The sequence below is a fragment of the Cupressus sempervirens genome, chromosome 8 (assembly GCF_028749045.1).
Source record: "Cupressus sempervirens isolate cs-2001-9-10 chromosome 8, ASM2874904v1, whole genome shotgun sequence".
Lineage (NCBI taxonomy): Eukaryota > Viridiplantae > Streptophyta > Pinopsida > Cupressales > Cupressaceae > Cupressus > Cupressus sempervirens.
In genome coordinates, this window is record NC_143125.1 from 351,992,151 (window position 1) to 352,008,148 (window position 15,998).

Consider the following 15,998-nt stretch of genomic DNA (forward strand, 5'->3'; position numbering starts at 1 on the left):
AATAATGCCAATGATATCAACCATTCACATACATCTCATCTTGTTTCTCTTGCATACATAACATCTTCACGTCACTATCCTAACTGATATAGAAATGATGTTCTATTACCTTGCTTCATAACTCCTTACACCTTTAGCTACTCATAGTTTAGTGTCTTTCTTTTTACACCCTTAGGCAAAACCTAAACTGTGATCTCTTGTGTCAATTTGTAAGATACTATGATGATAATAATTGATTAAATGTTTATTTAGGTAGTGGGATGGCCACTAACTTACCTCTTAGATACTCAAAAGAATCCTTAGGTAGTGCCTTTGTGAATATGTCAACTATCTTTTCTTTTTTGTTCACATATTTCAATCTCATTTATTTTTCTTGTAACAACTCTCTCAAGTAATGATACTTGATATCAATATGTTTTCTTCCTTTATACCTTTTAACAATTGCATGATCCACACAATGTTTGAAAAATTCACTACTACAACAACATACTCAACCTTTGCTTTGGATTATGAAATACAGTCCTACTTCTTTCTTGTCCATGAAATTAGTCTCTTTCCTAGAAAGAAAGTGCCTCCACTTGTACTCTTTCTATCATCAACATTCAACCCAATCTATATCAACTTAAAAACATTCAATTCAAACTTATTATTTTTATATACCATAATACATATTTTTTTGTTCCTTTCAGATATCTTAGTATCCTTTTTTACTTCCATCATATAATTTTCTCTAGAATTAGTAGAGAATATAGAAACAATACCAATTTCTAATGCTATGTAAATTCTTTTATGTACAACATATTGAAATTTTCCAATCATTGACCTATATAATGTTTTATTCACCTTAGTAGAATCATCATTCTTTGGCAACTTATGTCCAGTAACCATAGGTGATCCAATTGGTCTCGAGGCTTCCATTCTAAAAGTCTTCAATATCTCCTTGATATACTTGTATATGCCACATTTAATTTGATATACTTGAAATCTCACAAATAATTTTATCTCTACAAACATTAACATCTCAAATTCCTTCTTAATTTGATCAGCAAATGACTTTCACATTGAATCTTTTCCTCCAATTATGATATCGTCAACCAAAAATTTGGCTAGAAATATCTTACTTTTAGATTCACTTTTCAAATACATATTTATATTGTCATTAGTTCTTTCCAAACTAATTTTCACTAGATAATTATGTAACCTTTCATATGATGCTCTAGGGGCTTGCTTCAAACCATATAAATATTTTTGTAGCTTACATACCATGTTCCTCTTTCTTGGATCAATAGACCCTTCAGATTGTTTATGTTGGAAGTCCTATTGGGAAAGAAGATACTTGGGGGGGGTGGGAAAATCAAGATCTATAAAAATTTTCATTGACAAAACAATTAACTATATTCAAACCTAATTCATCCCATATCTCAGATCTCATATATTCATAAACATGTAATGCTGAAATGAAATCTATCTAAGCATAACATCCATGAAAATATGAACACATAACACAAAGATTTTGATAACCCATAAACACTTCAAGATGAATTTAAATTTGGGGGCTACGATATGATCACTTTTGATGATCCACCCTATGAGGTGTCTTCTCTGCTAAAATATTTTAAGGTTGTTAGGTCTTACCTTGATTAAAGGATTTTACACTTACAATGAAGTATGGACTTTGTTAGGAAATTTAACTAGGTCTATTAAAACCACTCTATTAAGAGATTTTCCCTTACTCAATCTATCAAAATTAATTCAATAACTAATCCTTTAATTTTCTTTAAAATTTGTTGACAGATCTCCTCTCTTCAATATCTTAAACTGATCTCCTTATTTGATATTCTATGTTCTGTCCTTTACTACTCTAGTTCCTCTATCTAATCTCATTTTAGAATTATTGTTCCTTACTCTTTTCTAAGCTTGAACACTACTTCACACTCACTTCATTCATCATAATAATCTTAGGGTTAGAACCCTTCTTAAATAGATAATCATAAAAAGTTATAGTCATATAATCAATGATCCATATTCCATCCTTTTTCCATTTTACCCTTCTAATTTTCTAATTGGTTAATCTTCTTTTCTTGGGATTAATTCCTTCCAAAAAAATGTGTAATCTTCTCCATAACTATCTCTACAATATTTTAATGTTGTGTAGAAGTTGGGTAAAATGACTTACATAAGTGTTTGTATAATGACAAATGCATATGTCAAAACTAGTTTGCTCGACACTTGAATGTTCTGATGCTCAATCGTAACTAACATTCATGTTGTTACTTTAATTCTATATGATCCATATACTGAATCATTGAGCATTAATTAAATTTCCAAATGCTTGGTCTCTATAGTATTACTTGACATGTCTGCCAACTCGGTCTCTACTTGGGTGCTCAACAACCTTTGACTTGTTTGACATGTAATAAAATATAAACAAGTCTTTTGTAACTCAACATTTTTTTGATGGCCCAACTATAGTGTTGACTATCCAATGTTACCTTGGAAATGACTAAATGTTAGACACTAATAGGAAACTTGGGGTTAGAGATCAACAATCTCCCCCTTTGACATTAATGGAAAATACACTTTGTCATGACTTAGCAATCCATTCAAAATAAAAAAGAGTACTCCCCTTGAGAGTGTAACTTAGTTTTCAAAACTTATCTCTTCTATATAGTATATACATGTTTGTAAAATCTGATGCTAACTCATCTAATAATTTTATTTTTGGTTTTTGTCTCTACCTTTGTGTCATCTCCCTCTTTTTGATGTCATGAAGATATTTCCCCTTATTTTTGTCACTTGTGGCTTGGAGTTTGTAGGGGTTACCTTGTATTTATCCAAAAGTCTTTGATGACTAGCCAAAATTTCTTTAAGTCCTTTATTTCATCTATATCATGTTGATTCCATGGCTTAAATGTGAATTTCTAGCTAAGTAGCTAGATCAATTAGGATATCAACAATTGAAAGATGAGAATGTTTCCTTGTTAAATTCCAATCCATAGATATTCCCTTTGAATTATCTCCAGATCAGGTTATAGCATAAATTTAACTAAAATTAGTTTATTTCTCATGCCATTGTCTCTAGCCATCAACTCAACTAATATCTGTTGATCAGATGTCAACTTATTGTATGAAGATGAACTTGAACTTGTGTTCTTGTCCAATGAAATTGTACATACCTTCATATCTTGCTGGATTAAATCAAAAGAACATTGATTCTCTAATGTGAAGAACTCAACATCACAAAGTTTCATATACAAAGAATGAATGACTTTTAAAATTCCTTCCAACTGAGTGGTAAGGTTAGAAAGCTTAACTTGTTTAATTGCAAGTTTTGTTGAGACTTTCTCCAAGACTTTGTGCTTGAATTTATTCTCAAACCATCATATCAATTTATCACTAGTCTCAATATCTTTAGTCTAAACCTTATCAACTATATACACTAATTGATCCAAAATTTGATGTTGCTCATTAACATCAGAAATATCAAAAGAATCAACAAAAATATCTTTGATATTGTGTAATACCTATTTCTTTTTGTGTTCTCTCCTCAACTATTCTTGCTTTGTCTTGCAATACAACAACATTTGAAATTCTTGTATCTATTCTAGTGTCATGTTATTCAATTCATATATAGGTAATGTAATTACCTCATCTAAACTCTATGTCTCCTCCGGTGATTTATCTTTATGTACCATTATCTGTGATCAAGATGTGCTATCACTAGGAAGTGATATATGCAAAAAAATTCCCCTTTGTATTGGATCCAGATGTCTTCTCTTGTTGAGTTAATTTAACCTATTGTACAGGTGTAATATTTAATATCTTTGTTGGCATGGAACCTGGTAGTTGTATATGAGCTTAACTAGCCTCTTGTTCATTTGGTTTCTCTTTCTCTTCCATCTCTTTTTCTTCTTCTCCCTTTCTCTCATATGGTTTATCATTTTTGACATGGGTAAATTATGGGAACATAATTATTCCCTTGCCTTGTTTTTTGGCACTCATGTCAAATACCACTGTAATTGATGTGACTTGAAAATAATTAGTCTTTTCACTTTTAATCCTTAGATAATCCTATATTTGTAATGAAATTGGATTTGTACATGGTAGAGAGGGATTTGAGACATATGGTGTAGCATTTTTCAAATCTTCTTCAATCAACACATTTTGATTCGGTGGAGATGAATCATGAATGTCCTCAATTTTGACAAAATCTTGTTGTTCACACCCTTCTACCAACTACCTTATTTATTTTGCTAGCTTGGCACCTTCTTCTTCATCATCTTGATCTTCTAGATCTTCTTCATCTCTTCCTTCTTCTTCTTCAGTAGCCGATAGAACATAAAAACACAAATGCTTCCTTTTGTATAGGAATACTCTCATTCTCAACCTCATGAGCCTTATTATTCAAAATTTAGTATGCCCTCTCTTTAGGTAAGAATTTATTTTAAAAATATTTAAGAGCTATAGACATATGTGCCTTTCCCAAATTAGGTATTATTCGGGCTAAATTGGTCTCCCATATTTAAGAAATCATAATGAATTGTCTTTAAGGTCACTAGGCTAGCCAATTCTTTAATCATCTCACATACTTGGTCAATAATTGTTGGAGGCTTGTCTAGGTACAATCTATAGTTTTCTCAAATCATCAAACTATATTTCTTCTTCATGTTCCTCCTCCCTAGGTGTTATAGCCAATTTTCTCCTCAACCTCTTAGGTAAGATTCACTTTTATGCTTTTTCTCACTTTCTCTTTGTTGGGCTATATTCTCTTTTGTAGTTGGGAACTTTTTGTGGTCCCAAAATGCATGCCCCATTTTGAGTCACAAAATAGCCCCCCTCGCTAGTTTTAAATTTTTAATGAGGGATCTATCCTAGAGCTTTTAGGACCCTCCCCTAGGCCTAGCTAAAATCCTAATCCTCAATCAGACACTATCAGGTAAGAGTAGGAGACTTAAAAAATAGTTTTGAGGGGGGTGATGTTCATTTTAAAGAGGGAAGTGGACTTGTGCACCTTCAAAATGTGTGTAGTTGTGCACCCTTTGGATGTTTACACCTATGCACCTCCAGAGGTACACAATTGTGCATGCTTTGGAGGTACATAGTTCTACACCCTTTGGAGGTGTGTACTTGCACATCCTCTAGAGGTGCATACTTGCACACCCTTTAGAGGTATACACTTGTGCACCCACCAGAGGTGCGTAGTTATGTTAGGGCCTATAAATAGAACCCAACCTCCTTCATTATCCTCACTTTTCTTCTCATCCCCATCATGACCACACCTCCACACTCATTTTTCCTATGATGCTCTAACTCCCCACACCTCCAAGAATCCAAGGTATAAGCATGCACCTCTTTGACATGTGCACATGCACATGTACGTGCCCTCAAAGAGGTGCACACCTCCAACACAAGAAAATTACAAAACTAACATAGTCCCCCTTTTTAATAGCATAATGCATTGATGTGCATGTGCACAGTTGCACACATGTGCACCTTGTGAAGGTGCAAAAGTGTGCTAATGCACAACTACACACTAAGCCATTTCTAAGGAAAAAGGTAGTGCACTAGCCCACCCTATGCACTTGTGCAAGTGGGCCCAGTGTGCTTGTGCACAAAACTAGCTATTGGGGGAACAATCCATAGTTTTACTAGTCTGGGTCAGTCTGAGTTTCGTTAAGTCCTCTTTTGGGTCTTTTGACATAAGATTACTAATTTTTTCCTCTTTTGTGTAGATAAAATGGCATCATCACCATCTTCCATGGAAAATAAAATGGCACCCAAACCTATAGTATTCAAGAACCAAGGAGATCCCAAGAAGTATAGATTCCAAGATAGGCATGAAAAGATATAGGATATAGAGCTTGGTCACATTAATTAGGATGCATTTTTGACAATATGTAACAAACCAAATGAGAGGTTAGTGATGATATCTATATTGATCCGAAGTGGGTTGGTGAACATAGCTTCACACCCCACATTAGTTCAATCTTCTAAACTAAGTATGGCATTGGTTGAACACTACATGATAAAAGAGAAGGTCATCAAGAGTGTTACATGGGAGATAGTCCTTGACCTTTGACCATGTAACATAGATAAAATGTTAGACTATGTGAGGGTAGACCAATAACTCCAAATATTTTATGATGGAGAAGAAAAATGGTACAAAGAAAATGAGAAAGAGGCCTAGGAATTAGTAAACCTCATTCTTGGTTGACAAGACATATCTAGGCCAAAGAGTGGGCAAAGTGGACATGACCCAGGGATACATGAAGGATGACACTAGATATTTGATTGTTCTCCTTAGTAGAGTAATGGGCATCCCTACATCAAGTCACCTAAAAACATGGATGGTTCACTTTATTGAGACCATTAGAACCATAAAGATGCCTATTGATTGGGCCACCATCCTAAGTGACAACTTGGATGAACAGTTAGTGTTGATCAAGTCAAACCCTCACTTCTATATGACATCATGCATGGTGTACCTTCTAGCAGCCAAATTCTTTAACTACCTAGGGCTATAAAAGAAGGGAAGCATGGAAGATGAAAATTCTTGGCCTTACATGGTCTATCCACAATTGGTGAAAAAGAAGCTCTCGCTACAAATTGTGGATTACATGGTAGTTAATGATGGATTCATTTTTTCCATCGTCAGATTTATAGAGGGAGAATATGTTAAAAGAATGTCAGTAGAGGAAGTAGTAAGAATAACTAAAGTAGGAACCTACTACGTTTAGTTTAAAAAATTCACATATCTCTGGGTAGTTGGTACTCTTTTGTGCCCCCAAAAGCTCCCAAGGTACCCTTTTGATCAACTCATACTTATGGAGATAGCCTACCAACTCACTTCTACATATGATAGAGTGAGGAAAAAACATAAGAAGACATTGACCTAGCCAATCACCATCCAAGAATTTGAGGTAAGAAAAAACAAGATATTGTTATCTTTGATTTAGAATAGGATTAGTGTCCCTTAGGAGACTTTTAGGCTCCTCACCCATATTTTGACAATATGAGGATGGTTCAACATCTTGTGGGTAAATAGTTCATCCATGAGGAAGCCCTTGAAGATCATTGGATTAATGTGATAGATGAATATGATGTCAACATTAGAGACTATTGTAGGATGAGTCTATATCTAGTAGAAAATGTGTTAAAAATAAAGATCCCCCTAAAGGCCGTAGAAAAAGATGTCTTAGAAGTTATGGATCCTTTGTATAACATGGATAAAATATATGATAGGCCAATTATGAACACAAAAATAGGGTGTGAGGGGAATGATGAAATAGATCATTAGGCTAGACATGTGGTAGAGATTACAAGGAAATGGGTCTGGAAGCCATTTTAAATGGATCCAGTTCACTAGGCAATACCTTTACAAGCTACAACCAAGCCTCAAAATGGAAAAAGTGCTAATGTCACCATACCAACCTACCCTACTTAATCAACAATGAGGCTAGAAATAGTGCATCAAAATGAGTAGGAGGTTGAGTATTTCAAGGTAGATAATGGAAAAGGTAAGAGGAAAAGGGTAGCCCCTAGGGCAAGGAAACAAGCAACTGAGGCCCAAATAGCACAAGCCCAACACGAGCTAGAGTTAGCTAACTAGCCTCAAGCTGAGAAAGAGAAACCATAAGACCCACAACTAGAGTAGCAAGAGGAGGAAGTACCAGAGGAACAAGGCATACCACCACTAAGAACTTTAGAGGAAGAAGCATCTCCCTTAGTGCCAAAGAGAGCTAGATTAGAAACAATTATGGTAGGTTTTTTAACGTGGAGATTAAAGAAGAAAAGTACTCCCTCCCCACAAGTTCCAAATACCATTCTTAAAGAAGAGGATAAAGAAGAAGGGGAACAAATAGAATTTTTCCCCTTAAGTTAGAGAATTCTCTCAACTAAGGTAGTAGAGGAGGAGAGAAGAAGAATATCTACTCAAACATCTCGATCTACTCCAAGGGAGCCTATCCATGTAGAAACTTTAGAAGATGGACAAAAAAAGTAGATAGCTGAGATGGAGAGTGAAGGATCTAATGTGTTTGACCTCTTGGATTTCAACTTCATGCTAGAGGGCACTAAGATGGTGGGTAAAAACATAAGAGTTACTATTGTCACATAGGCTTTCACCCTTGTCCAAAGCCTATACGTGAGGACAACCTAGTGGAAAATGGAAAAAACCTCCAAGTTGTGGGACTTGAACTATGAGGTTGAGTCTCTGGAGAAGGCCGGCTTCCTCTTACTATCAAGATGCACCTAACTACTCTTGGAGAGGAAAAGGGAGAAGGAGAGCATGAAAGAAAATCTACCTAATCTAATCTAAAGAGGTGATGCACCAAAATAGAGTGTTCAGACCAAACTTTTCCCATATATGCACTATTGAACCAAAATAAAATTAAAGATATAAAAATTCAAACTTGCTTTAATCTAATAATCACATGCAGATCAAAAAATCAAGATGAATGACACAAGGAAAGAGAGATTTGCTTATATTATCATTCATAGGCCAAGGAGATATAGTCATGTGGATTACAAATCTCTACAAAACACCAGTAAGAGGCAAAGAATTCTTGCACTTTCACACCAATGGCTAAAGGAGATAACATAGAAAATCATTCAATTTGGAGGCACAAGGGAATTTTACATTGAAATTGTAGAGCAATAGCAGAGAAAAGTCAGAGAAGGATTGACCTTTTCAAAATTTACAAAATTTTCCTTTATAGATCAAGCATAATTGAGATTTTCCCTCCAAAAGCATCCTGCAACCACCACCATCAAGGCTCTACCAAGGACAATCATGGGGATCTGAAGAAAATTTGATCTTTTGGTAGATCCAGACATAATGATTCAAAATAGGGCCTTGAGAAGATAGAAACGATGCTATAACTGCGCTCTGACTAGGTAGATGGATCAACTGGGGGGGTGGTGGAGTGTTCTCCTGTGTTTAGCATTCATTTCTTGGTGGTTGGAATTGATCATGAAGATCATATTTGTGTAAAATCCTGGCTTTCCCCTATTCCTGGCTCATGAATCAGCATGATCAACAGGTCAACATAACCCTAGCACTGGGATGAGTCACGTGGACCAACCAGTTTATTTCATTTTGCCACCTAGCAGGTCTCCCCACAGTTGACCATATTTCTTCACTAACTATGCTAGCTCCTCAAACTCTAAGTGCGACATTATACTAACCACCAGCTACTAACTATCAATGTTGCTTGAGCCATCGGGACACGTAACCTATACCCACTTTCTCGCATTTTTTAATTTTCTCGCATCTCCATAATTTGGGGAAGCGCCAGCCCTTGATCTGGGGAGATTTGATGGTGCTTATAACTTGTACTTTCTAGATCTTAGCAACCATCCATCCTGACACCACTTGGACGCATGTCAAAAACTCAATTTTTTGCATTGTTAGAAGGTCTAACAAAGCTCAGAATGCGAGGAATCGGGCACCAATAGAATTGCTAGCTCAACCAGCCACCCTGTCCAACTTGTAACCAATAGAAGAAACACGGATCCACCTGCCATGTGTCACAAAAAGGCTTTCCCACATTATTTAAAGATCGTACATTTGGAAAATGTAGGGAAGCAAGGAACCGTAGATCATGGAAGATCTAATTGCCCAAAAAGTTGCAGGGTGATGGAAATAAAACATAAGGTTTCATCATTCAAATTTTTTTGATATTTCTAGGCCATTAAAATAATATAAAGCTGGAAGCTATCCATTAGGTGGGGTTGAGCATACAGATTTGAATTTTTGGTGGGAGACAAAAAATGGCAATAGTTACCTTGAAAAATGATCCATTAGAAGAGGATTGGAATCAATTTCCTCCTCTATCTAAGTGACCACTTGGCATTCCACCACCATAGGATATTTCCTCAATCATGGATAAAGGGTTAGTAGCTCCACCTCCTCCAAGAATACAAGATGAACCAAAAAGTTAGGAAATAGAGGAAGGAGAATACCAACAAATTCATGCTAATAAAGTATCTAAAGAGGGGGAAATAGTGGAAGAAACTCAAAAAACTCCCCTAAATATAGAGGCTATATCATTAGGCCAACAAAGCATAGAAACACCTTTCAAAAATCTTCCTTGACATGAGAAGACTTAAGAGAGGAGTAATAAGGGAAAGGAGCCTACTTCAAAACCAACTTCTTCAACCAAATATATGTCATCACCAGGGACCACGCCATCATGGTTGGAGAAAGAGGTTATGTTTTGACAAAGGAAGAAATTAGAGCTAATAGAGGATGGAATGAAAGAATTAATAAAAGAAATAAAGAAGCATGATCCACCTAAGGGTGATGCTAGAATACTTTCCTTCATTATGAAGAATTAAGATTAGGACCTTCTAGCCAATATTTATATTCCTCCTCCTCATGTTGACACTAAAGGACTAAAATCTAAGGATTACCAAATGAAGGAGATCATACTAAGAAAGTCCACAATGGACACAACTAAAGTACTAATCATGATAGGCCTCAAGGAAGTGTTCAAGAACTTAGATTGGGATGAATCAGAATCAATAACACTACAAAAGTAGAATGAGCTATTAACATGATACTTGAATGAAGTGGTGGGACCCATTGACCTAGAAAATATAGAGATCACTCCTAGAGATGCATTAGGAAGGAAGAAGGTAGGACCAGGGTAAACTTTAAGGAATACACCTCCAAAAAAAGATATAAAATATTGGCAAATCGTTCATTATTTTGAAAAAACAAAATTATTTCTATTGGCGTATCTCTCATTTTTTTATTCTAGATATGATTAATATTGGCAATTATTTTTGAATCATAATATTTTTATATAAAATGTTGACGAATCTCAATAATAATAGGAAGTTCATTAATCACCATGGAATATTACAAATCAAAACTAAATATTGGTGATATAGCCCTAAAGTAACTAATAATTATGATAATTATTGGCTAGTTCAATTTGATTTCTCCAATAATATATTATATTTAGGTGACTCAAATCTAATCATCTAATGAATATTGTGGTGAATATTTGAGTTTGAATTTTTCAATAAAATAAATTATTGAACAATTTTAAATATTCTAGAACTAAATTTTATAAAACTATGACGATTTAGGTTGTATCAAATCTTAAACTATTAGCCAAATTACTAGCCAAAAAACTTTAAAATTAGCCAATTTGTGAATATTAGCCACTAAAAAAATACCTTGGGTAGGACCACAAATGAACTCATTTTTGGAAGCATGTCAGTAATAGCGTGATAATTTTCAAGAAAGAGATGTGTAGATAATACAAGGTAATTTGAACCTATTGTACAACATTTATTCAAATGATGACAAGTTGATTTCTATTGTAAACCAAGATTTTGGGCTAATGGATGAAGTATGTACATGTGAAAATGATCTACAAGCACTTAGGTCAATAAAGAGTCAAAGATACAAGATGCTAATGGAAGTATACTCAGTAGAAGAGATAGATAAGCTAGATGATTGGATAGAGAAGATATCATCGTGAAATAAAGTTATCAAAGGATTACATAGCAGAATCCATCAAATTCAAAATGAAGCTTGAGAGAAATTTTTTGAAGTGGAAAGGTACTATAATGCCACCAACCTTGAGATTTTTGAAGATGAGTCAAAGACCAATCTTTTTTTTGGTGCAATCAGTAGTCCAAAAATTCAAAAACACATTCAAAGATTCTTTTTCAAAATTTTAGAAGATGATGTAAGACAAGAATTCAGAACTAAAGAGGCATTGTTGGAACTGGACACCAAGCTTGAGGATTTTGTGAAAATAAGGATAGAAGTAACTACCAAAAAATAGTAAAGAACAAGTATGATGAATTATATTTACCAAAATGTAGTGAAGTGGTGAAGATAATACATAAATTCAAGAATAAACATCCATACATCATTTTGGTATAAAGGGGAAGAAAACCCAGATGCTGGAAATTTAGTTTTGGCACTTAGAAGATTTTTTTGATTTTTAGGTCCTATCACCAAAGTGTGCAGATGGGCTAATATTTTTGAAGAAGTAATGCACCAAAAAATTTCTTTCAAATGTTATTTTAGAGTATTACATGCATCAAAAGCTCATTTTGATGGCAGTTCAACTCCTAGAAATGCCTAAAGAAGGTTGAGCTTCCATATTTAGGGCTCCTAGAGACTTCCAGATCATATCACAGCTTCAATCTTCTTATATTCTTATTCTTTCATTATTTTATGTCACATAAAGGCTCATGCACCCATTAATGGATATAAATAAGGGTGGAGACATACTTAGCACCATTTAGAAAGTTAGTTAGTATATAATTATATTTATTTTATTATTTTGTAGCATAAGTTTTCATTTAAAGAGATCTCACTCCTAACACCAAAGGAGGAGATGATTTCTTATAAATAGAGGAATATAATATGTACTCCAGGCCATTATTTTGATACAATAATATATGTTATAGGTTCTCTCATTCTTAGTGTAGTTATTCTTTCTAGAGTGTTTTATTTTTGTGAATGCATGTTCATGAATAATAATGGAGCCAATGGTTTTATTGTGTTGTTATGATTGTGTGATATTTTAGTTATGGTATTTTCCTTATGTTAATAAATTCTACTATTGGGATGAATTAGAGAAAGGATCATCTTTGTCCTTGCATATCATTTTGTCTCATGTGAGCACACTTTCCATGGCCTTGTGATTTGATAAAATGTGAAACATCTTTTGGTTATTATTGAAGTTCCCATCGACGATTGCATTAATAGAGTTGAGGAAGTGCTGCTCATAATTTCATTTATTTCCTAATAGATCCTTTTGATAATTTAATTCATAGATATGTTGTTACTTTAACTTATGTCTATTAGGAATTTCCCTTTCAGTTATTTTCTTTAATCTCTCGTTACTCTATCTTAGTATTTTCTTTTCAAACACTTGGTTATTCATTTAGTTGTATTGATAAATTGCATTCATCATAAAACATAAAATACAAAAATATATCTCTTTGTAGTTATATTTTAAATAGTAGTAGATTGTGTAGATTAGTTAGAACCAACAAAGGCCTCATCATGAACATACACATTTATCTTCAATTGAGTTACTCAAAAAATTGAAAACTAGTCATCTAAAGGTTGGTCATTGATTAAATTTTCAAGAGAGAGATTTGAAAGGGTCTCTATCATTTAGCATCATGCAAAATGATATATCAATAGAAGTAGTAGTAGAAGGAGGGCCCCAAAACCATTTAGATAAAAAACCCAAGTTTTTGTTTGAAAATTCTATAGTTTTCACACATTTAGAAAATTTTCTAAGTCTATCACTATCAAAAGGTGCATAGGTGCTCTTTTTGAAGAGGGTCACTTTTCATAGGTGCACTTTTTAGAGGTGCACTTTTCCAAAATCAACACAAAATGGAAGATCCTGATCCACCATCTCCATTTCAGTGAGCTGTAAGATATTTACCTAGTGGACATGAGTTCCTAGAACTTAGTCACTTTTTCAAGCCTCACAATGATAAGGAGATACCAAAAATTCTTCCAGTTCCATTCAAAATATCTTCATATTTAGTTCCACCTTTAAACCTACCTTCACTTAATCCTCCACCAATTTCCTTCTTTGCAAACATAGTAGATTCACCAATTAACTTGCAAGGTGCACTCAATAATCTTCCCAAGAACCCTGAGAAATTTTGTCCAAGGTTCATTTATGGAGAAATAGAGATAAATGAGGATCATATCAAGGTTTTTAAAGAAATATGCAATTGAAAATAGATTCAACAAGAGAATGTAGGGTATGTGTAGGTTCATGGTGTGCCAAAAAGTGGTGATGTGAAAAAAAGAGAGTTTTCAAACATTTGAAAGTGTTTCAAAATTTGCTTTGACTTTTTTCCACCCATCCTGATACCAAAACTTAAAAGTTTGGACTAAGCCTTATCAGGTATCCAATTTCATATCGGATACTTGATATTATATCAATTATTTGATTTCATATCGGATACTCGAAACCTATAACATTGATTTAAAAAAAACTTGAGAGCTCTTTTCACATTGCATTTTTTTTGTTTGAGAGTTGACCTCTATTTGGGTATTGGATTTCAAAATGGGTATACAATAATGGTAAGTTTTTTCTATTTTTTTAATGTTTTGAATGAATATTATTACAAATTAGTTATTTTTAATTAAATTTGTTAAAAATTAGGTTTTTTTAATAGAAATTATGTTTTGCAAATTAATAGGTATGGCTGACCCAAATGATGATACTAAGGCAAGAAACAATGTTCCTCATAACCCTCCACCAAGTGTTCTAGTGCCACCTCAAAATTTTCCACCAAATGATCCCCTACCCCCTCAAAACCCTCCTTGAATTGAAGATTTGATATTTAAAAATCTTGATAAATTAAGGATTTTGCGAACCACATATAATACTATACCCGCATTGGCTCCCATGTTATACATGTTGAATACAATGGTGAATAATATTGAAACACTTACCAATGAACAAAATGTTGTTCTTCATTAGCATGACCAAATGCATGCCATGTTTGATGATGGGTTGGACCATGTTGAGGTTGTGTCCCTAAATATAACTAAATATAATATGGTTTTCCTTTTTGTTGACCAAAAAACCAGTAAAAAAGTCGAATGCACAAAGCCCAAACTATCAATTAAATGGTGCACAAATGAGGCTATGCATGTGAAATTTTGGGATCATTGGTGGATGGTTTTTGACATCCCTCCACATAGCAATTTAGAGGTGCCATTTTATTTCATTAAAAAATTATATACCAAATTTGTGTTGGGCCTCAAGGTGAACTATTGGAGCATGAAGCCCAAAATGGGTGTAGGAGGAGGAGCTCCTCAAGATAGACGTTTTTCCTAGTGGAAGAAAGTTGGCACTTTTGTCCCCCCTACTAATGTCTCCCCCCTCCTCGAGTGTAGCATCCTGGTATCATTGTAGAGGCTAGCTCTTAGACTATTAGAGCCATCCATAGATTGAGTAGCCTACTGATATCCTAGGCTAGGTTAGTATTGCCTACCTGTGTTAATGATGCTATCATAAGTTCATTATTGGTGAGCTCATCACATGTTTGTGTGCCCCATACTTGCATAACATGGAAGAATATTTGTCTAGGTCCCATAGATGATCTTTATGAGTATCAGTATGTATTTGAGGAGGATACACCAGATGTGTGTATAGAGGCTACACACCTTGACATCAGAGAGGATGGGCATACAGAGGCACGGAGTCCTTCTGTGTCAATATGTATATTAATTTTTTTTTTATGAAATATGTGATTTAAAGTTAATATTTATAATAGATTAATTTTAATTTTTTAACCCATATTGACTTATACATGTATATGATCTTCATTCATGTTTAGTCGATGACTAAGGAGGAGCTCAGACAGGTTGATAATGTCATGCTCTCGGCTATTTCATTTGGCCTTGAGACATCTACGGTACATTATTTTGTGTTCTCATTGTTTTTTCTATTTTCTATTGGAGCATATATGGTTTCTAATCTTTCTTTTCTCTTGTAGGTATCACCTGTTAGTGGGAGGTAGAGTGCGGGGGATGAGGCATGACCCATTGACAAGGGAAAGGTAATTAGGTGCTTTCTATTTGATTAAATATCAATGTATTCTTGTAAAATGTTTGTGGTAATGAAATTTAATTACATTCTTTATTGTATAGGGCATGGCTACTAGTGATGAGTCTAGCCAGATTCCATGTCATAGACCCTCTAGCATTTCTATTCACAGTGAGAGCCCCATCATATGTATAAGTATAATTTATTTTTAATTTTCATCAAAAAATTCAAAACTAATTTCTATGATATTAACAACTAGTATTTTGTATCTCATAGGAAACACCTAGTGCATAGGAGGTTGGACACCAAAGTTTTGTATCTTTGCTAATGCAACCATTATATTCAAAAGAGGATTTGATAGAGGCTACACAACCTGATGTGAGAGAGGATGGGCATATAGAGGCGTGGAGTCCTTCTATGTCAGTATGTGTATACATT